This window comes from Sphaerodactylus townsendi, linkage group LG09, assembly GCF_021028975.2.
Source record: "Sphaerodactylus townsendi isolate TG3544 linkage group LG09, MPM_Stown_v2.3, whole genome shotgun sequence".
Taxonomy (NCBI): Eukaryota; Metazoa; Chordata; class Lepidosauria; order Squamata; family Sphaerodactylidae; genus Sphaerodactylus; species Sphaerodactylus townsendi.
Window position 1 is genome coordinate 92,298,607 of NC_059433.1, and position 22,445 is coordinate 92,321,051.

Here is a 22,445-nt window from a genome sequence, read left to right on the forward strand (position 1 = left end):
TTTCATGGTCTTTCACTCCAGTGACAGACCTTAAGTGTGTGTGTTTTTAAGCCTTTCTGATCATTTTGAAATGGGGGCCCAAAGAGTGGGAAAAACTGTTGTTGTGTGGGCGGGGATAAGGAGGGGAGGAGCAAGAAAACCTGAAATAACCTTAATGCATAGCAATCTCCTTAGTTTTCCCTTTGAATGGAGAGAAAAAGTCGCACTTTAACAGGTTTTGGAAATTATAGGGGTTCTTTGATCTGAGAGTGCAGTGAGTTCCAAAGGGTGGAAATGTGTGTATAACCAAGAATCCAAAGAAAATATACAGTCAATGAGAAGGAAACCACAAGTTCATAAAAGGCCAAAGTCAGAAAACAATGCAAAAAAAAACAGCATAGTACATACAATAAACAAGGCAAAAATAATAGTGAAATTAAAGATTCTTGTTCTAGAGTACTGTGGGTTTTCTGGATTGTATGGCTGTGTTCCAGTAGCATTTTCTCCTGATGTTTTGCCTGCATCTGTGACTGGCATCTTCAGACGATCCACATGTATATATACTCCACTTGCTTTACTACCAGAGGCATATATACTCCAATCTACTTGCTTTTCTGCCACAGGCATATATACTCCACTTGCTTTACTACTACCAGATCCTCTGAAGATGCCAGCCACAGATGCAGGTGAAATATCAGAGGAAAATGCTACTGGAACATGGTCATACAACCTGGAAAACCCACAACACCCTAGTGATTCTGGCCGTGAAGGCATTTGACAATACATTGATTCCTGTTCTCTTTATAAAGATATCTTCCTGAACAATTTCATTTTATTACACCATTTTAAACAGAACACACACTATTTAAAAATAGAGTCTTATTTTCAACTTTAGTTCTAGCTTAGTCTTATTTTCAACCTTAGAGCAGTTCCTGGAAAGACTTTGCCCGGGTCCTGGCCCTGAAGTCCATCCACACCCTTGATTTTGCTAATATACTTTCTAAAAAATATTAGTACTGAGTATCTCATCTCTCAGAAGCATGATATCTGTGTTGGAATCATACTAAATTATTCACCTCTTGTTAAATTATTCACCTTTGCTAAATTATTTGACAGCATATCCCACAGTCAGTGTGGGCTCCACTTCAAGAAGTATGCTCTGTATTTTTAGAAAGTTGCATAGGGTCTCAGGCGCATGACAGAAGCTGTGGTCCAGTCTGTTGGAACACTTCCCTGAAGCCCATTCATTTGATCATTCATCTGGAAGACACCATCTGGTTATGTATCATTGGGGGAGAGACAGAGAACTTCCTAGTTCTTTCCTTTACCACAAACACGGTAGAAAATGCAGGACTGAATCTGGCCTACACCACTGTTCCAAGCTTATACAGACTAATGATATTTGTGGCCTTCAAACAAAATGAGAAAAGAAAATATGGCAGAAATGCATGAAAACAATTCTAATATGGGAAGCTGAAAGTATGCTGGAAAGTTGCAAGGGAAAGAAAACGAAGCAAAGTAAGGATTTTAAAAGTGAATTCATTTTCAAGATAATGAAGAGTTAGAATTGTGAGAAGATAATGGGCAGAATGTGTCCAGCAGAATCTTTGAAGTTCATAACTGGAAATTATGAAACACCATTGGCCAATAGAATGACCTCTTCTAGTAATTTCCCTCTGCCCTGCCTCAGACCATTTACAGCAATGCATCCTGGGATTTGTGCTGGAACAGGTATCAAGGACAGAGCCTGTGATGAGGCCACCTCTGCACTTGCTGTTGCTGCCAGTTGTACTCAGTCAAGTCAAAGCAAGGAGCCAGTTTGGACTACAAGGCAGAGAATCTCTGTTTCCCCAGCTTCTACTGGAACTTCAGGATGTTCTGTCAAAGCACCGTGTCTTGACTGACCCAATGAAATTCAGTTCCAGGGTGTTTGCCATAAACAATGCCAGGGAATCTGGAACTGCAGTTCCTAAGGTAATAAAGGCATGGCCTCAGAAAAATAAGAAAGATTTTTTGCCCACTGCTTCACATTGCCATAGTTTGACCTGCCATAGCTTGGAGTGGTGTATCCTTTCAAAAGAATATGTTACCTTTGCCTATGTTGGCTAATTACATCTAGCTACAGGGAATTCCCCAGTTGGGCACATGGTGTAGTCATTCCTTGCTGAAGGGAGAGAGAGTTCATTCCCTCATGAAAGAGCCAGTGCTGAGTTGCCTCTTGAAGCCCCCCCCCCCCCCCCCGCCCGTCCTAAAGAATTTATACAATTTTTGGTCACATATAGCCTTTTAAGGAAAGATATTATAGTAGCTGTACAATTTCCTAGATATGACAGATAATCAAGATTCATTTAAGCCTGGTTTTAGAACTGATTTTGGAATTGAACCTGCCTTGATTGACCTGATAAATAATGGGACTCTATTGCCACTCCTGGCTTTCTCGGCAGTTTCTGATATCATCTTCCACATATCTGTGCTTAGCTGGTTGGAATTGATGCCCCCCTTCCTCCCTGCAGTCCATAAAAACATGGAGAACCTTGGATAAAAACTTATGCTTGAATTGCCTGACCCTCCAATTTCCACATTCATTCAGCTAGACACAGAATCTTTTTGGAAACAGGATATAGATCATGTTTGATGCACTAAGTAAATTATGTACTGACATGTAACAGATGAAATTCAGAACAGTTTAGGTCAATGTGATTTGTAGTCTGCAGCTGTATGTGTTAGAAGCTAATATTTGTACAGTCTCCCCTCACCAATGACACATACACATCCCACAATTGTATTATTCAGTTCAGTTAACTTCTGGGGCTAACCTGGGTTGTTTCCTGACAATGCGGAAGGTGATGTTGTTAGAATCACAAAGTAACTGCTCAAGCAAAGCATGATGGGTTATGGCCTTGTCTGCTTCACAGCAGTTCATAAATTCAGATGTCATGAGTGACTGTGCTTATGGATAAGGCTTTGCCTTTCCTCTGATACAGTGAGGGAGCTTTTGATTCTGCCATTCACTCCCCCTAGAGGGATTCTGGCACAGAGAACATCTTGCTTCAGCCAAAACGCTTCTGACAGGCCCCACTGCTGCAGGACTTTTCTGCTCAAATGGTAATGCTGTTGCATCTAAAATCAGCTGCAGCATACCACATATCTGTCAAATACAAAAGGATGGCAAAATGAGGACCTAGAAAAAGAAGAAAATCTCAATCCTTCATGTAACAGCACAGGAAGCCATTTTACTGAAGTAAATATTTATTTATTTATTTATTTATTTATTTATTTATTTATTTAGTTAGTTAGTTAGTTAGTTAGTTAGTTAGTTAGTTAGTTAGTTAGTTAGTTTTTGTTTCAATATGTCACTCCTTACCTTTTAGTCTTGGAGCGACTCACAACATTTCATCTAACAAATTAAAACATTTAAAACATATATATTTCTTTTTTCTTCTTTTTAATGTATACATTTTTGTTTATTTGTTTGTTTCACTTTTCTCCCTTTTTTTGTCTCCCCAAGTCCTTTCTATATGCTAGAGGAATTCAGAAAATAGATTTCCTTTGTTTAGACTAGCATATATTATTTGTACTCTATTCTACTGTGTCTTTTTAAAATTATACTAAATATATATGCAAGGTATAAAATGTATTATACACACTTTGTAAAATCCTTTTTTTATTTCTATTACACAAAATTAATAAATATATTTTAAAAAACATTTAAAACCAAAAAAATTACATTTCCTTTGCAATATGCTCCAAGATGGCTATAAACAATAAGCAGATCCATTGTGGGTTAAACAGTGGATGGTAGAAAAAGGAGGCCGGGTGGTACTGTTGCTGCCTCAACCATCTGCCTGGTGGAATAGCTCTTATAGGCCCTGCAGATTTGCAAAAAAATCTGACAGGGCCCATGTGTCATTGGACAGAGCATTCCACCAGACTGGGGACAGGGCTAAGAACTAGCTTAGGGGACAGGGCTGGGGACAGGGCTGGGACAGGGCTGAGAACTAGCTTAGGTTGCTTCACACATATGACCTAGCTTAGGTTGCTTCACACATACATGGTCTTCACATATATGTCATAAGCATTTTTTTTGTCCCATGTACAAAATGTATACAGAATCCACTGTGTTGTACAATGGAATCTGTCAATTTAGTCCAACAGGAGGGATAAAAGGAAGGGTTCAGTGGGAGAACAAATACATCTTACCTTATTTTTTTTCTCTTCCCAAAAACAGATAACCTGAAGAAAATTCAGGCTGCTATTTTATTACCTCACTTCCACACAGTGAGGATTATCTAAGTCACTTTCATCCTCACTGCATATTAAGGATGACGAAAACCCCAAACAATAACCGCACATTATCAAAAAACTCAAAAAGGAAAAGAAAAAAAAGGAAAAGAGCATTCTTGTTTGGGAGTCCAGGTGAGAAAAATCTGCATGTGAAAGATGCTTAAAGGGTTTTTTTTTAAGATGACTTGGAAAGGGAAAGGTGCATTTTTATCCTGACCTTCCTCTGAGAAACTTAAGGCAGCATACTCAGTTTGCCCTTGTGTGATTTTATCTTTATAATAATCCTGTGCTCTCTCCGGGAGTGGGGATTTGAACCTTAGCCTTCCAAGCTGTTGGCCAGCACTTTAATGCTGTATTATCCTGGCTTCATTTTGCAAAAAGAACGAGCAAGCAAATATGCAGTTCCAGATCCTGGACAGGGCTTAAGGGCACATTCCCCCTATTGTCCATTAAATCAGTGGGCCTATATTCAGTTGAGGAAATCCTTCTCCTTGATACTCAGTTGTGGGGAAGACTTTTTCATAGATTTATATTACAAACAGTAAGATTACTGGGCAAACATGAAATCAGCTGCTCTAGCTTAAGCAACAAGACCAACAAAGTAGCTAAATGTTTGATTAGCACATCGGAGATGAAAACTCTAGTTCAGATAGCATTTCTAGATTTTCCAGCCATTTAGTTGCTATATGGTGACCTTTTTAAAGGAGAAAAAGTAATGATTACTACAAATCATTTTGCCCCAACAGGGTTTTCATAAGTTCTAACGATATTGACATTTGTGACATTGTCTTTTTCTAACACTGAACGTGGCATGAATGTACAGAAATTGAATGAAGTGCAGGGAACATATGAACTGGCCTACTTTAATAAAATCAGTTCTCCTACAGAATTATTTGCTATACAGTTGTTCTCAGGTAGGCAGCTCAGATGTATTTTTTTATAGAAATGTAAACCTTCAGGGGACATAAAAACAGTTAAAGGCAGGTGACTAAAATCCTTTTCATGTCTACATTCCCTCTGGCTAGAAATATCCACAAATATCAAGGTGTCTTATATTCAGAATGACTCATCTGACAAAGAATTTTCTGTGCCCATCTTTCCTCTCCTAGTCTACTGCATTGTTGCACAAGGGCAGAACTTGGATGGAGGAGGGCTGAGGCTTCTTAATCAAGATGCTGCTTTGCAAGCAGAAAGTCTCAAGTTCAATCCTAGGTACCTTCAGTGAAAAGACTCAGGGGGTAGGTGATGTGAAATTCTTCCACCTGAGACCTTGGGGAGCACTGCTACTCAGATTGGACAAGACTGACTTTGATAGTCTTATGGTCTGATACAGTATAAGGCAGCTTCAGATGTTCAAAACAATAGAACCATATAATGTTTCCATAAGTTGATTGTTGTGGGTTTTCCAGGCTGCGTGGCCATGGTCTGGTAGATCTTGTTCCTAACATTTCGCCTGGATCTGTGGCTGGCATCTTCAGAAGTGCATCACAGAGGGAAGTCTGTTACACACTGAGTCCAGTGTGTTACACACTGATTACCAGTGTGTTACATACTAGTTACACAGTGTGTTACAGACTTCCCTCTGTGATGCACCTCTGAAGATGCCAGCCACATGTCCATAGAATTGGTCATATTGAGAATTACATTTGTTGATGGGTATTAAGTGAGTGATGGGTATTAAGTGACTCACAAAAGCTCATAGCCTGCAAGAAGTGTTGTTAGTTTTAACATCCTACTGGACTCTTGCTATTTTCTACTACTGTAGACAGACTAATATGGCTACCCATCATGTCATATACCATGGTCATGGATATACTGACCTCGATGGGACAATGTAGATGTGTCCTTAAAAAGGGGGAGGGGGATTCTTACATTTGAAATACATTTTATATAATAGCTGTCATTTGCCTTGCCTCTTTTAGTAACAAGATGCATGAAGACAGCAGAGGTCTGAGAAACTGAAACATGAGCTGACAAAATGCAGCCATCAGTAGCAGTAACCTGACTTCATGCTTGGCTATAGACTTCCAGCAGGTTAAGAACTTAAGCTAGATATGATTGGCTTTTTCTGTAATTCCCTTCATCATCATGCACTTAAGTATACTTTTGCTGAAGTCAGGATGGGTTTTTTAACTATTGGGAAGAGCTATGCAGCTCAGCTCGAGATGCAATGTAACACCAATTGAGATCTTATGCTGTTCATAATGCATAGATAATTCCATGCCATTTATTCCACAGATTTAGTCAATAAATTGATGATCTGGTGAATAAATTGATGAATACATTGATCTTGCAAGATCTTCAATATCAGCAGCAACTTTAATTATTCCATGGCAAATGGTACCAAGTATCCACTATTACATTCAGCACATACAGTGCAACCAGAGGTCACTGTAATGCAAAACCCTTGGTCTAGCTGACTCACAATGTGCTAAATATTCCTTGTCCTTGTTTGCCAAATGACATCTAAGCAACAAGGTTTTACAGCTCTTAACTTGAATGCAAAATATACTCCAACCCTGAAACTTTTGCATGTCATGGTAACAAATTAGACTGTAGATAGTGAGGCAGATTTGCCACTGATTTTCTGAGCATTGGCTTCGTGTGTTGAAGATTATCTTTTATAACCACTTCTGGTTCATACTTTGTCTTATGTACAGGGATGTACAGGGATGTAGGTATAGATTTTTATGGGGGGGTTCAAAGGCAGGGCCACACCCCCACCTGCCCCTGGGGGCATGGCCATGCCTCCCCAAGTCCCACCCCCGGCCTCAGTGCTTATAAAAGCAGCTCTCCTGAGGCCGGGGACTGCAGACTCCCCTGCCCCACCCTCCCCTGCCCCCCACCAACTGGACTCCCAGCTAGCAGCCCCTTCTGCCCTCCCCTCTGGGCAGAGGTGTTGCTAGGGGAAATGGAGCCCAGTACAAAATCTGAGTTTTGCGCCCCCCGCCCATGGGCAGTCACTGTGATGCTGGAATCCACCCCCAAACAGCATCACTTTCAACAGTGTTTAAACTAGAGAGCCCAAATCAACCTTAAAGGGAGAATATGCGGTCCCCAGTGAAAACAACATTGAAAGTGACGCTGTTTGGGGGGTGGATTATCCCCCATGCTGAAACAGCATCACTTTCAATGTTTAAACTGGGGACCTCAGATTCTCCCTTTAAATCCATGCCAAAGGGGTGGATTTAAAAGGAGAATCTGGGGAAATTTGGGGTGTGCCTGCTGTCAGGGGTGCAATTGTTAAGCTAGAAGCACCAAGATTTCAGAATATCTTTAGGAGACTCTCCTAATGATACCACCCAGGTTTGGTGAAGTTTGGTTCAGGGGGTCCAAAGTTATGGACCCTCAAAGGTGTAGCCCCATCTCCTATTAGCTCCCATTGGAAACAATGGGGATGGGGGCACCCCCTTTGGGAGTCCAAAGCTTTGGACCCCCTGGACCAAACTTCACAAAACCAGAGTGGTATCAGTAAGAGACTCTCCTGATGATACTTCCCAGGTTTGGTGAAGTTTGGTTCAGGGGGTCCATAACTTTGGACCCCCTCAACTAAACTTCACCAAACCTGGGTAGAATCATCAGGAGAGTCTCCTGAAAAATTCCTGAAATTTTGGTGCTGCTAGCTTAAAAACTGCTCTCCCTGCAGGCCAAAAACCAAAAAACACTAACAATTACAAAAAACCCAGAAACAGGGGGCGGAGCTTCAGACATGCAATGGGGGGGGGTTGAACCCGAGAACACCCCCCCCCCTTACCTACATCCTTGGGTCTTTTTGTGTGTGCTTGTGTGTGCTGATTTTATGAATAATGGCAACATGGGAAATGACAGAAAAGGAAGCATTTCCAACAAATGCTTCTTCCCTTCCCCATTGGGTGTTACAAAGAAGAATAGAGACCAGGAATCATAGGTTATTTGTGCTTCTCCCTCTTTCTCATTGTATGTGTTACACTCTGGAGTCATTTAGCTTTTGTGAGCTCCCAAAAATATGACAACATAGAGCCAGCTTTATCCTCTGGTCTCACATTATCTCTTCCCTCCTCTGTCATTTTACCCATTGAAAAGCAATAACAAATGGCTGTTGTGCATGTTTTCTACTGAGCAAGTTCTAAACAAAAGCATGTATGGTGGGGCCACAGGTAGAGCACATCTCTTTGGAGTAGCATTTATAGCTGAACTTTCTTTTTATTTTGAACAACTATTTGGAGTCCATTAAGCAAGATTACCTTACCTATTACCTATTCTTTCCCTCTGTTCTTCTAGGTAAATTAATATAGCTGTTTCCAGTTATCTCCCTGCTTTTAGCTTGTTCAGCTCCTTAGCAACCCATAGAACTAGTTCCAGTTGCTACTGGATCAAACAGAGCTATTTTGTTGTAATTTGCTGATGATACAGTCATTATTTTATGAAAAACAGTAATTTCTGACCTTCTTTGTGACCCTCAATCAATCATTTACAGGTTAATGACATTGATTAAGAGTGCTATTAGTCCCAATAGCTGCCATTAGTCTCTGTGGGAAAAAGACAGGTACAATATGAGAATCCATCTTTTTCCATAACATGCACAATTATAGATTGTAAGGGTGGGGGTTAGTTTCTGCTCTTTCTGCCTGACCTTGGCGCATTCCTCGTTCCGGGCTTCGTGCCCAGGGTGGATGTGGCCTTAACCTTGCTGTGGTTATCTTGTGTGTTTGAAGCTTGTTTCTTTCCTGTCGTGGGAATTCTGCTGGGACGTTTGGGGGAGGTGGCTGAAGGGTCCGTAAAAGCGACACCTTAAGCCCGGGAAAGTCAGAGTCCGCATTCCGTGTATTGCGATCATTGAAGTTTATGAAATAAACAAACTGAACTCAGTTACTTTGTTTCGAGTCCTTTGAGGTTCCTTACATTATGCGGACTCTCATTTCTCTATCTTCGGGTTGATTTTGGTCACTACCATTTTCCATCCGTTCTGTGGATCCCTGATGCCCAACGGCATGCAGGGATTGAACACCGAGAGTTCGTCGCAATTGGAAGGCGACAAGACTGTGGTAGCCCCCAAAGAGGGCTACATATCTTCCTTCCACACGACGGTCTCTCTGGAGGAGCCAGCGGAACCAGTCTCCCTGGTGACCCTCTTTAAGCCTCGGCTCAGCCGGAGCTTAGCCTTCCTCCAACTGCATGAGCAAGTGGAAGAAGCCCCCCTGATGGCTCGGCGCACGGTTTCGGCCGGCCGCCTGGAAGTGCGTCAGGATTTCTACGATCCTGGTGGCGGGGTGTCGATGGATCGTGCCCCCCTGGGGCAACATTTCACCACCCGCCAGCATATGGATTACAAACCGGTGATGCGACAGGTCGAGGCGGAAATCGGGGTATCAACCATCCACGGGGACACCGAGGAGTCCCTGGCAAGATTTCTGGATCAATACCTCGAGGAACCCCCTCCCGAAGATCACTGGCAGAGCACCGGAGCGTACCCGAAAGGCTCGCGCCCCCCAACGACCCAGGACTCCGAGGAGGAAGTGTTGGAGTTACCTAAAACTTCCAGACTCAGGCTCACTTTCGCAGAAGATGCCCGTACCCGCGACCCTCCGGACTTATCGGATCTCGAGGGAGCAGCGGCCATGCCCCTTGATGGTGCCCGTGCCTCCAGGTCTGAGTTCATGGGGGCTACCGCCCTACCGGCCATGGATGCACAGCGTCCCCCGGTTTCGGATCTTTGGGAACAGCTAGAAGCCCTCAAGAGAACCAAACGGGACTGGGAGCAGGAACGGATAGCTCTCGAAAAAGAGCACGAAGCCTTAGAACAGGAAAGGGAGCAGGAGCGGGAAGCTTTTGAAAGTGAGCGATTAGCTTTCGAACAAGAACGTGAACGGCAGCGCCGAGCCGTGGAAGCAGAACTTTCACGAGAGAAGGATGTCCTAAGAGACCAGTTCCTCAAAGACCTCACTTCCCGTGATCGAGTCCTAGAACACTCCAGACTCGAACTCCAGCGCCAACGCGAGTGCCTTAAAGCGCTGGAAAACCAAGGAGTAGTCGAGGCGGAACTGCAACGTAGAGAACGGGATAGGCTGCAACGCAAATGGGAGGCTCTCACACGTCGTGAGAGGGAGTTGGTGGCAAGGGAAGCGACGCTCCAGAGAAATCTCGAAGCACCACCAGTGACTCTACCCAGCACCGGCAGCGCAACTCGCCGACCCATCGCCCAGGATCGTACCGCTCCCCTACCCCAACGTAGAGTCCTACTCCCGGTGCAACCTCCAGCCCCCGGTCCAGGGGCGCAGGCGGCACAACCACCGCCCGCACAAGTTCCGGCCCCAGTTCCACGAGCCGGTAGGGGTTACCCTCGCCCTCACATTCCTGCGCGTTTTGATGGGACGGCTTCCAGATTGCCATATTTTATCCTGCAACTCGACGCACACATGCTTGAGTTTGATGATCTTTATAGATCCGAAGCTGAGAAGGTGCGTGACATCGGATCCATGCTGGATGGAGATGCGGCAGAATGGTTTGTGGAGTTGCATGAAGTAGCAGGGGCCCCTGAACTTCAAACCGTGGCAGCTTTACTTCAAGGGTTGTGACTACGTTTTCAAGATCCGGAGGAGGTGAACAAAGCCATCAAGACTGTCAAAACTCTCAAGCAGGGTAATAAAACCTTTGCAGAGTTCGCCCGAGAATTCCGGTTGGCCGCGAGCAAACTCCCGGACTGGCCCGAACACATGAAGTGTGAATACTTCCATGACGCTGTCGACTCGGAAATCTGCACCTGGGCATGCATGGTGCGTGAACCACAGACTATTGCGGAATGGATTACAACCGGCAACCTTATTGCGGCCCGTCTCAATCGTTCCAAGACGGGGAAATCCGCTCCGACCAAACCTCCGGCCAAACCGGCAGCGACGGCCGCCGCCCCGCCGAAGAAGGCGAGTGCAGGATCGCCGGCAGCCGAATCCACCTCTGAGCGCCGCCGCCGTCTCGGGTTATGTTTATATTGTGGGGGCCCAGGCCACATGGCAGCCAACTGCCCGAAAAAACAAAAGGCGCCTGTCCCCGCTCCCCGCAAGTCAACGGCGCGAACTCCTCGCAAGACAGGTCCTCGGGGGCCCGAAGGAGCTGCGCAAACCACCTATGATGACGAGCCCGGGGAAGCCAATGACACCGAACCTGAAGGGGTGAGCCTCTCGTCGGGTCCCGCGGAAGAGGTTCCTGCACCAGATGCGGTGAGTGAAGGGGGAGCCCCCATAACTATTATGACCACGCTGACCAATACCTCCAAGCACACCCATATTCTGGCACGAGCTCTCGTAGACTCTGGTTGCTCCCACTGCCTTATGAGACCTCAGGTGGCTGAGCAACTAGGGCTCGAACGTATAGCATTGGCCAAACCCATTCCCTTTACTCAAATGGATGGCAGCCCATTGGGCACCGACGGTCCGGCCCGTTTCAAAACCCAACCAGTGCTTTTGCGATGTGCTGAACACTGGGAAAGACGTAGCTTCATTCTGGCTCCAGTCGCCAAACATCCCATAGTGCTGGGCATGCCCTGGCTTCTCTCCCATGAACCCACCATCTTCTGGGGGCAACGCATAGTCCGATTCACCGATCCTCCTTGTGGGGATCACATGCACGAGGGTGAGCCACCGGCAGAGGCTAAAGAAGACCCCAGTGCGCCCCAGGAAATGGCTCTAGCCAGCGACCCGAGCCCGGAACTGGCCGGAGTTCCCAAACAGTACTGGGATTTAGCCAAAGTCTTTGCAGAACAGGAGTGCGATCAACTCCCCCCCCCCCATAGGAACACAGACTGTAAAATCCTCTTGGTCCCAGGGGCACAACTCCCCAAAGGTAGAATATATCGGATGAGTCCAACCGAGGAGAAGGAGCTTCGAGCCTTTCTCGATAAGAATCTGGCTCGCGGTTTCATTCACCGAGCTACCAAGAGCACTCACGCAGCCCCCGTTTTGTTTGTGAAAAAGAAAGATGGAACCCTACGTCTGTGCACTGATTATCGTGGTCTCAACGCTGTTTCGCTGTCAAATAAATACCCCTTGCCCCTGATCAAGGACCTGCTCGATGCCTTGGGAAAGGGGCATATTTTCACCAAACTGGACCTGAGTGAGGCCTATTACCGAGTACGAATAGCTGAGGGATTCGAGCATTTGACAGCATTTAATACTAAATTTGGCCAGTATGACTATCTTGTAATGCCATTCGGATTATCCGGCGCCCCAGGGGCTTTCATGTCACTTATTAACGACGTCTTACAAGATTTTCTGTTCAAAGGGGTGGTGGTGTATTTGGATGACGTTCTAATATATTCCCAAACGATGGAAGAGCATGAACGTCTGGTCAGGGCTGTGTTGCAATGTCTGCTTGATAACTCCCTGTTCGCAAAACTGTCCAAATGTGCCTTCCACCAGACCTCCATGGATTACCTAGGGTATCGGATCTCTCCAGAGGGCCTGGAGATGGATCCGGCAAAAGTAGCAGCTGTGGTGGATTGGCCGATACCCACCACCCGTAAGGAACTTCAATCGTTTCTAGGATTTGCGAACTTTTATTGAGATTTTATTCCCCAATTTGCTAAGCTGGCTCTACCACTCACAGACTTACTGCGCACCAAGGGAAAGGGACCCCAGGCATCGGAACCCGGGGCTTCCCTCTCCTAGTCCCCTGATTGTCAAAAGTCGTTCCAGGCTCTTAAGACAGCTTTTACTACCGAGCCCATCTTGAAACACCCAGATCCCACTTTGCCTTTCATCGTGCATGTCGATGCTTCGGATAAAGCCCTAGGAGCAGCACTCTTGCAGAAAAATAAAGATAACAAACTTGTACCGTGTGCTTATTTATCGAAAAAACTGTCCGGCCCTGAACTCAACTGGACGGTTGGGGATAAAGAAACGGCAGCCATTAAGGAGGCTTTGTCTATGTGGCGGCATTGGCTGGAAGGCGCTGCGCGCCCGTTCCAGGTTTGGTCGGATCATAAAAACTTGGCAGCTTTGTCTACTCCACTCAAAATGTCGGCCAAACAATTAAGATGGGCGGACTTTTTCTCCAGATTCAACTTCACCGTCCATTTTTTCCCTGGTAATAGCAACAAATTAGCTGACGCCCTGTCCCGCCTCCCCAAGGGGACGGACACCTCCTTACGCGCCATGCCTTGCACTATTCTCACACCCTCTCAATTGGGCTTGGCGGTAACCCGATCCCAGACAGTTACGCCCCCGATACACCCTCCCATGAATGTCCCGGACGTTGTATCTTCATTTCTATGTCACCTGGAGGAGGCGGGATGACAGGAGGTTCCGAAGGATGAATCCGACCCCCTCCTGCAGTTGCAAGGGGGAGTTTGGAGACGGAGTGACTACTGGTACGTCCCACTGGCCCTACGTAAGCAGGTTCTACTGGCTGGCCATGACGCCCGACAAGCGGGACACTTTGGATTTTTGAAAACGCTCCACTTACTTAGGAGGCAATTTTGGTGGCGCACCATGCGCAAGGACATTGAGGCATACATAAAAGGGTGTCCAACGTGCGCAGAGGCTAAGGCCATCCCTGGTAAGCCTCACGGATTACTACACCCCATTCCCCCCGGCGGCCCGGCCATGGCAAGTGATTTCCATGGATTTCATCACAGATCTCCCCGAAAGCCATGGTAATACAGTGTTATGGGTGGTGGTGGACCTTTTTTCTAAACAGGCGCACTTCGTTCCGTGTTCCACCATTCCCTCGGCGCCTAAATTGGCCAAATTGTTTATTCAACATATCTATCGTTAGCACTCATCGCCGGAGAGAGTGATCTCCGACAGGGGCCCGCAGTTCATATCTAAGTTTTGGAAAGCTTTCCTGGAGTTGTTGGGAACAGCTTCGGCTGTGGCTGCCCCGTACCACGTGCAAAGTGACGGCCAGACCAAACAGACCAACAGAACGCTAGAGCAGTACCTACGTTGTTACCCCAACTATCATCAGGATAACTGGACGGAACTTCTTCCCTTCGCCAAGTATGCCTACAACAACGCGGTTCACAGCAGCACCAATAAAACTCCGTTTGAAATGGTCTCGGGTCGTTCGTTCCTCCCGTTACCCCAACTCCCCGATCATGTGCTCCAACCCCCTGAATTTAGTGACTGGATTCGGTCTCTGGCTGAAGGCTGGAAATCCGTTTCCTCCTCGCTTTCGCAAGCGCAAGAAGCCCAAAAAACACAAGTGGACAAACATAGGATGGATTTTCCTCTGCAAGTGGGGGCGTGGGTTTATTTGTCTATCAAAAACCTTAGGGATGTGCATAAATATCCCAAGCTAGGCAAGAAATTCATAGGCCCGTTTCGGATCACCCAAGTGATCAATGATGTGACTGCTCGGTTGGAATTGCCCAATTCTCTCAGTAATATTCACCCTGTATTTCATTCTAGCTTACTCAAGCGGGCTCCAGATTCAGATGCTTGGCACGACCCAACGGAGTTTCCCCCGCCGGTGATCGTTGATGGCCACAAACACTATGAAATCGACGCTATTCTGGATTCTCGTTACATACGCAAACGTTTGTAATATTTGGTTTCCTGGGTGGGATATCCCTCGGGCCATAATCAATGGGTGTATGTTGAAAATATTGACGCCCCCCCTTTGATCACTGCTTTCCATAAGGCTTTCCCTCATAAACCAGGTGGGGAGGGGGCTTTCGTAGAGGAGGCGGAGTGTAAGGGTGGGGGTTAGTTTCTGCTCTTTCTGCCTGATCTTGGCGCATTCCTCGTTCCGGGCTTCGTGCCCGGGGCAGATGTGGCCTTAACCTTGCTGTGGTTATCTTGTGTGTTTGAAGCTTGTTTCTATCCTGTCGTGGGAATTCTGCTGGGACGTTTGGGGGAGGTGGCTGAAGGGTCCGTAAAAGCGACACCTTAAGCCCGGGAAAGTCAGAGTCCACATTCCGTGTATTGCGATCATTGAAGTTTATGAAATAAACAAACTGAACTCAGTTACTTTGTTTCGAGTCCTTTGAGGTTCCTTACATAGATGCAGTGAAGAAAGATGGCAAGAACCTCTCCCCCCTCTTCCATAATTATAGAATTCAGAACACCCTACGACTATGATGGGCAATTGATTCAATTTACATTTAAAATTGCTCTTGCAAGTGTAACAGACTCTCTCCTTACCTATAAAGATCAGCAAAGGAAGTTCCTTAGAGCACTAACTAATCACAGAGAAGAGTCAAATGTTCTTTGCTGGACAGCAATGCCCCTGAGGAAGGCTGTTACCTACAGCTATGAAAGTACACACTGCAGTACATTCAGCAATCTTGGGATGAATGGAAAAAGAAAGGGTAAAGGCAAACTTTCAATTGCCTAAAAATCACATGATCTCCTAGAACAATTATTCATTGTCCAGCACTCATCACGGGCAGAAAGCAACTTTTTTCTGCCCTGTAACAACAGAAGCAACATTGGTCCATTCTGCACAGCCTAAATAAGACATCCTGGGAACACTGAAAAAAGCATCCTGGGAAGGCACTCTGCACAGCTTTCTTTCCAAGACGTCCTCAGGATGCCTTATTTTAGCTCAATAATGAGCAAAACAGGGTGGTACGCAACCACAAGATAGTGAAAACAACATTGTACCACAGGGCTACAGCTTAACACTGACAAAATAAGTCTCCAACTGGAGTGCAATCACAATAGGCATTTTTCCATGTTTCTTTACAATTTAAATGAAAATGCCCAGAAGTTTACAAATATGTAACAAACCAGCCTTCTATTCAGGAATAAACTAGCCGAAAATCTAGACTCCTGACCTCGTAATGAAACTTCAAGGCTCATTAAACTGAATGATACTAAGAAACGCAGCTTGTTACAATGAGATAATCAAAAGGGACTGAGCTCTGCTAGCTTAAACACGCTTCTCGCAAAGTCTTATTTTTCCTGCCTGACCATTTTGCTCTCTGGTCAGTTTTACCCTCCACTTGCAACCAACATTATGAGTGCAGCTAAAGGGATTCTCCCTGCTGACATTTGCTGAAGGTTGCCCCAGGATGTTTGCTCTGCAGGCTCCAATCCTGAGTGCCTTTTCAGTCCAAAAATACTCAGCTGGTCTTGCCAATTCTGGCAATATATAATTTTCCTTTTTTATTTTGGAGAAGCTGTCTTTGAAGATAATCAGAAACACATAAGAGGATCTTAACCACTCAGAGGACTGTCACTGAAAAGCATTGGGACAGCGGAGGATAGGTCTACTGTTCAATGAGAAGCATTTTTAAGACGTCCCCTCAACATCTTATTTTGGGTGTGTGGAGTCAAAAGAGGCAGTCACCTCTTTTTAAAAATGTTCCACAAATTTCCTTTTTGTGCTGTGTGGAATGGACCATTATTTCATATCTAAACAACGTCTTGCTTTGAATCATTTGGGGTTTGTGACTGTTAGTTGGCTAGAAGGACAGAGGTAAGTTAAGCAATGATTTCTTGCTCTAAGGTGGTGTTTCTAACACTATGATGTTGGGAATCTGGTAAATCAGGTGTGTCATCATTTGCTAGCCATCCCCTCCCCTCCCCTGCTATGCTGAACTGTTACTGATCAAAAGGCAACTCTGCATTGATTCAGCTACCAGCTGTGACTTCCAGCATCCTCCTCCTCTCCCTCCAATTGACTGCAGTGCACCAGGCAAGCCAGTTTAGAGGACTGCACTGCACCAAGCAAGCCCAACCAACTGCTTTGGTCTGCACACTCTTCGTGGTCTCTGCCTCTCCTACTGCATGCAAAAAGTCCTTGTGCCCTGCTTCTTCCTCTTTATTCAGCATCAGATGTGCTCAAAATCCCAGGCTAGAGGCTAAATGGAACAAATTGAAGGATGCTTCCTTCCCCTCCATCTTTGATCAGGCATCACAGAGATCCAGATGGGGATAATGAGGAAAGGTAATAATAAATATGAGAAATAAAGACAAGAGGATGGAGGCCAGTTCATTAATACCATGACATTTTTTCTTGAGTGTTAACTTGCAATATGTATCTACTACATTTTCAGTGCAATCCAGAGAGAACCCAAAGATGTTCAGGGAACCAACTGAGCTTTATGTTGGCATATTTCTGAGATAAACCAGAGCAGGCATCCAGTGCCACTCCACCACTCTCAGGCACCATCACAGCTTTACAGTGGCTGCCCATTGGTGCAACAGATATGTAGCTACCGGTGTTGTGGGTGGATCTGGGAGCATGGCTGCATTTAGCCAGCTTTCAAAGCCCTTTCAGCCTGGGAATGAACCCTGGCAGAAGTGGAAAGTTATGCCACCCAAAAACATGGTGTAATCAAGAGATACTAATGGGAGTGAAAAACCAAGTGCCCCCAAACTGGTGCAAACACATGCATAAGTCTTGAAGCTGTTCAGAATGCTGATCACAGAACGGGACGTAGGTACAGATTTTTTATGGGGTGGGCTTGGGGGTGGGGCCACGCCCCCCACCCATGCTGGGAGCATGGTCACACCTCCCCAAGCCCCGCCCGCAGCCTCAGTACTTATAAAAGCAGCTGTCTGAGGCCAGGGACAGCAGACTCCCCTGCACCGGCTGCACCGCCCCCCCCCACCGGCTGGGCTACCAGCTGGCAGTCAGCAGTCCCTTCTGCCCTCCCCTCTGGGCAGAGGCGTAGCTAGGGAAAATGGAGCCCATTGCAAAATCTGAGTTTTGCGGAGGGGGGCCCTCCATGGGTGGAATCCACCCCCAAACAGTATCTTTTTCAATGGTGTTTAAACTAGGGAGCCCAGATTCTCCTTTTAAATCCACCTTTTCCAGGTTGTCTAAATCCTACATGTGTGTTGGGTGGGGGGAACTATGTGAGTTGTCTCCTGAGTATTCAAGCTCTGCCCATTCGCCTTCTAGACTCCCAAAGCCGGACAAGCTCCTGTTTATTTTGTACTAAACTGGATCAAATGGCATTTCCCAACAGTGGTAGTATGGTGTGGTGGTTGAAATGTCAGACTAGGATCATCTGGGAGATCCAGGTTTAAATCCCCACTGTGCCATGGAAGCTTGCTGGGTGATTTTGGACCAGTCATACATTCTTAGCCTAACATACCTCACATGGTTGCTGTGAGGAGAAAATGGAGAGGGGGGGTATTGTAAGCCATTTTGGATCCCGATTGGGGAGAAAAGTGGGGTATAAATGAAGTAAATACGTAAAATAAACAGAATGGTGTGAGAATACTTTACATATCTTCAGTCTTGGGAACTGTCATTTGATTTCAGAAAGTTCTACGCATGTGCCAACATGAACAATGCCACCAATGATGAATACATCCAGCTTTTCTATAAAAAAAACAAAACCCTATGTTTATAGTCTCCCTTTCTCACTGAGACCTGAGGCAGATTGCACAGTATTAAGCTGATGTGATCAACGTAATGAGACTTTAACAATTTACGAGGACGAGAATGTTCAGAAATGTGGAACAAACATAATTAGACATGACAAGCGTGGGCCTGTGAGACTCACTGGGGGAACTCATCTCTCCTCTCCCCACCCATCCCCACACTTTCTGGCCCCACTGCGGCTCTAGCACAGCTGTCACTGGGACCTCCACTGCCCCAGGCTCTGGCACAGCCACCACTGGGCCCAGTATGGCTCCCAGACTGCTAAAACCAGGCAACAGCTATGCATGAGATGGATGAATTCTCTGTTCTTGAGCAAAGAATGATGTTTTATTTGAAAGGGAGATTAAGGTTTCAGTTTTTTCTGCAAACCTAGAATCCCCCCTCCCCCCAAGTCTACAGAACTATCTGTTTAGGAAATGTGGATTTACGTATCCCCCAAGGGGCCATAATTTTGCGGTTAAATAGATTCATAGTGTGGATACAGTGCATATAAAGTGGTATTGCATCAGTAGAAAATAATGCAGTAACAACAGGACAGTACATACAGGAAATAGAAATATACATCTTATATGCAGTGTTATGGTCCAGAGTTGCTGTATGTATTGTATCTTTATGTAATGCAATCAAAGCCCTAAAAATCTGCTTATGTTTAGAAACTACATGCAACTGTAAAACCACAAGCACTAGAGCATTATTAGTGCAGCATAAGAGAACAGAATTTCCAGGCTTAGATTTGTTATAATTCTGAATCTCTTCAACTGTGCAAGAGCATTATGTAACCCAGAACTGCTGTCACACTGTATCAATTCTCTGGAAAAAGCATGTTTGAGTGGAACGAGAAATGTATTTTTACTTTAGGCTTATCTTGACATTCCCATAAGAGACTGGCTGCCTCATCCATGAGTGGGGCACCTGGTCATGGCGCCATGGCTGCACCTGTCCACCCCCACCCCCACCCCCCCGAGGCTGCCTGGTGGTGTGGGGAGGCTGGAAAAGTCAAACAGCCTCATCCCACTGAGGAGCGTCTATGGGCCACAATGGACTTATGCCAGCCAAATGGCTGGCTTAAGTCTGGACTGCGGCCCACTGGCAAAACAGCGGCAAAGGTCAAGAGGGAGCGAACTAATGTCAGTTTCACCTGGCCCATTCCTGCTTTGGTGCTGCTGGTGGGGACTCTGGGACTCTGGTGCCACATTCCAATACTGTGGAAGGGGTGGCCACACATCAGTGGAATCACTCCTCTACCAGGGGAAATTCCTCAGGGATGGCAAATCTGCCAGCGCAGTTCCTAGAAACAGATTCACACACACTCTTTGGATGGGACTTTAAGCCTGTAAATGCCTTTGCTCCAGGAGAAGAGCAAGGGGGAACTGCGCCTGGGGCATGTTTGTGTCCTGCACCCCTGCCACCCCACATCCGCCCCTGCCCCGCCCCAGAATGCTCCCAGAACAACCCGGAATGCCCCTACCATGTGCCCGGTGCATCGCGTGCCCCCCCGTCCCCTTGGTGCTACACTACTGCTTTGCTCTCTCATTTTATGGTGTCTTATCCTATACTTGTATATGGGAAACATCAAATATTCCCTACAAATCAAATATATCCCTACAGCATGTATAGAGAAGGCAAAGTCTAGATGCTAGATCAAGGACTATGGTCTAGATGCTGTCTAGGAATCCATTCTTTGTGACAGGGCCATGACTTTCCCCTTAAAATGTCTTCTCAGACTAGCCCTGCAATAAAGTAAATGGCTGACCAGAGACAAGCCTACTTCAAAACCATTGGTTAGATTCCATGTCAGTGGCCATATTTCTTCAGTCTCTTGTGCCAAAATAGGTTCAGCGCCAGCATGTACACCAATGTCTGTAAGATTGCTTCCTTTACATGGTTTCTGTTGCATGTACACCAAATGCTGACCTGGCTGTGGAATGCAGTGACAGTAAAGTATGGCTAATACAGTATGGGACTTGGGCTCAAATCTTTTTTAAAAAATAAAATACAAGGGTCCTTGCATGACTTTCGACCAAGCATTGTCTAATGGTCTAGTCTTTTCCCAGAAAAGATTGCATAACCATGCCTGACTGCCTGAGCTACCTGGAGAAGAGATTTAAATAGGTACATAGATCATGTGAGGAGGGAAGGTGGCATGGGACAGCCTGATCTCTTTGGAGCTTGGAGCTAAGCTGAGTCAGGAGGGAGACCTCCAGGGATTGCTCTGCAGAGGAGGGCAGTGGCAAACCACCTCTCCTCACTTGCCTTGAAAACTCCTTGCTGGGGTCACCAAGTTGGTTGTGAGTTGATGGCACTTTATGAGCACATGCACACACAGTTTGTATTGCTGGTAGAAGGCCCAGTTCTGGGAAAGATCTTTCTCAGTATGAGAACTTAGAGACTGCCAAACTGACCAGGCACTGCTGAGCTAAAAGATCAATGGTCTGAATTCATCTGTGCTGTTAGTTCCGGAAGAACTAGGGCCTCCAATGTATCTTATTCAGTGTTCACCACACCAATGTAGAGCCACAGCCAAAGAAGAAGTCTTCATACCCTCACTGCTGATCTTCACACAGAGGCACTACGGACAAGGACCAGTGAGGTACAGGCATGCAGCTGTTGACCTAGGCAAATGATATTAGCACAAGGGATATAGCTGACCATTTAGCAGCTTTGCAACTGAACACTGATGGTTGTACCATCTTCTGCTTGCTGTGATGCTCTGGTTGGCTTTAGTACTGAAACATGTCAGTCTCATCCACTACTTTTTAATTCATTAATGATTTTGTCATATGTAATGTTCCCAAAAATGTAAAAATCTGGTTACAATTAGAAACCACAGACAGTTGTAGACCCTCAAGCACTAAAACATTAAGTGAAGCAAACATAACAGAAACTTTAAGTTGTTTTAATTTTCAATCTCTCCTTCAGCTGTGTGAAAGCATTATTTAACAAAAGACTGCTCTCATATTACATTGGTACTCGGGAAAACTGTGTTTAAAGTGAGTGGAATAAAAATTGATTTTTGCTTTGGGTTTGGCCTTTTCTGCATAGACAGCTTACCACAGCTAATCAAGAAAAGTGATTTGGTTGGCATTAGAAACACTTGGGAAAGAGTGAAAACCTTTTTCTCTTTCACTTAAGAAGTAAAAGTTATTTTTATCTTTATTTTTGGATTTAAAATGACACATTTTGGGAACCTCCAGTTTATAACAACTGGTTTTGTTGTACAACCCTGGGGGGGAGGGATGTCCAGTGGTTATTACACAGGAAAAATAAATCCTATTACCTACAACAGAAATGCCATTTTTCATCTACAGGCCAACATTGCTAGAATACAATGATTTCTCCTAATAAAACTGCAGATTGCACCAGCTTTAGCACTGTTGATTTTTTGTTATTTAGGGAAAGATTGATGTCCCAAGGTATGTACGATTTCGGCACAACAGCAGCATATAAGCTCTGTGGGGTTTTATAGAAGTAGAAATGAATGGCTAGCCTAGTGTTTGCCGACCAGCTGTTCACAGAATCCCTGTTTGTCCTCAGCTGACTGTTTAACAAGTGCTCCCCTTCAACTGAGTGATGATCATTTCTCTCTAAGGTCAATAATCAGATTCCACAGCAGCAGCAAGCGCTGATTACTTTTGCCCGTGATTAATTGATGGCAACACTGGGGCATATGATATTTAATTTTAACTTGTCATCTCTGTTGGCATGTGATATTTTTCTTGCCTCACTTGTTTTTGCACAGCTCTGAGAAGCACAGCATTTCCATTATTAAGAGATATACTAAGCCAAAACAGTATTCTACCTAGTCCATGACTCTCAATGATTTAATGGGCCAGTGATTTTCCTTGGGTCAGCTTCTCTCTGGCAGT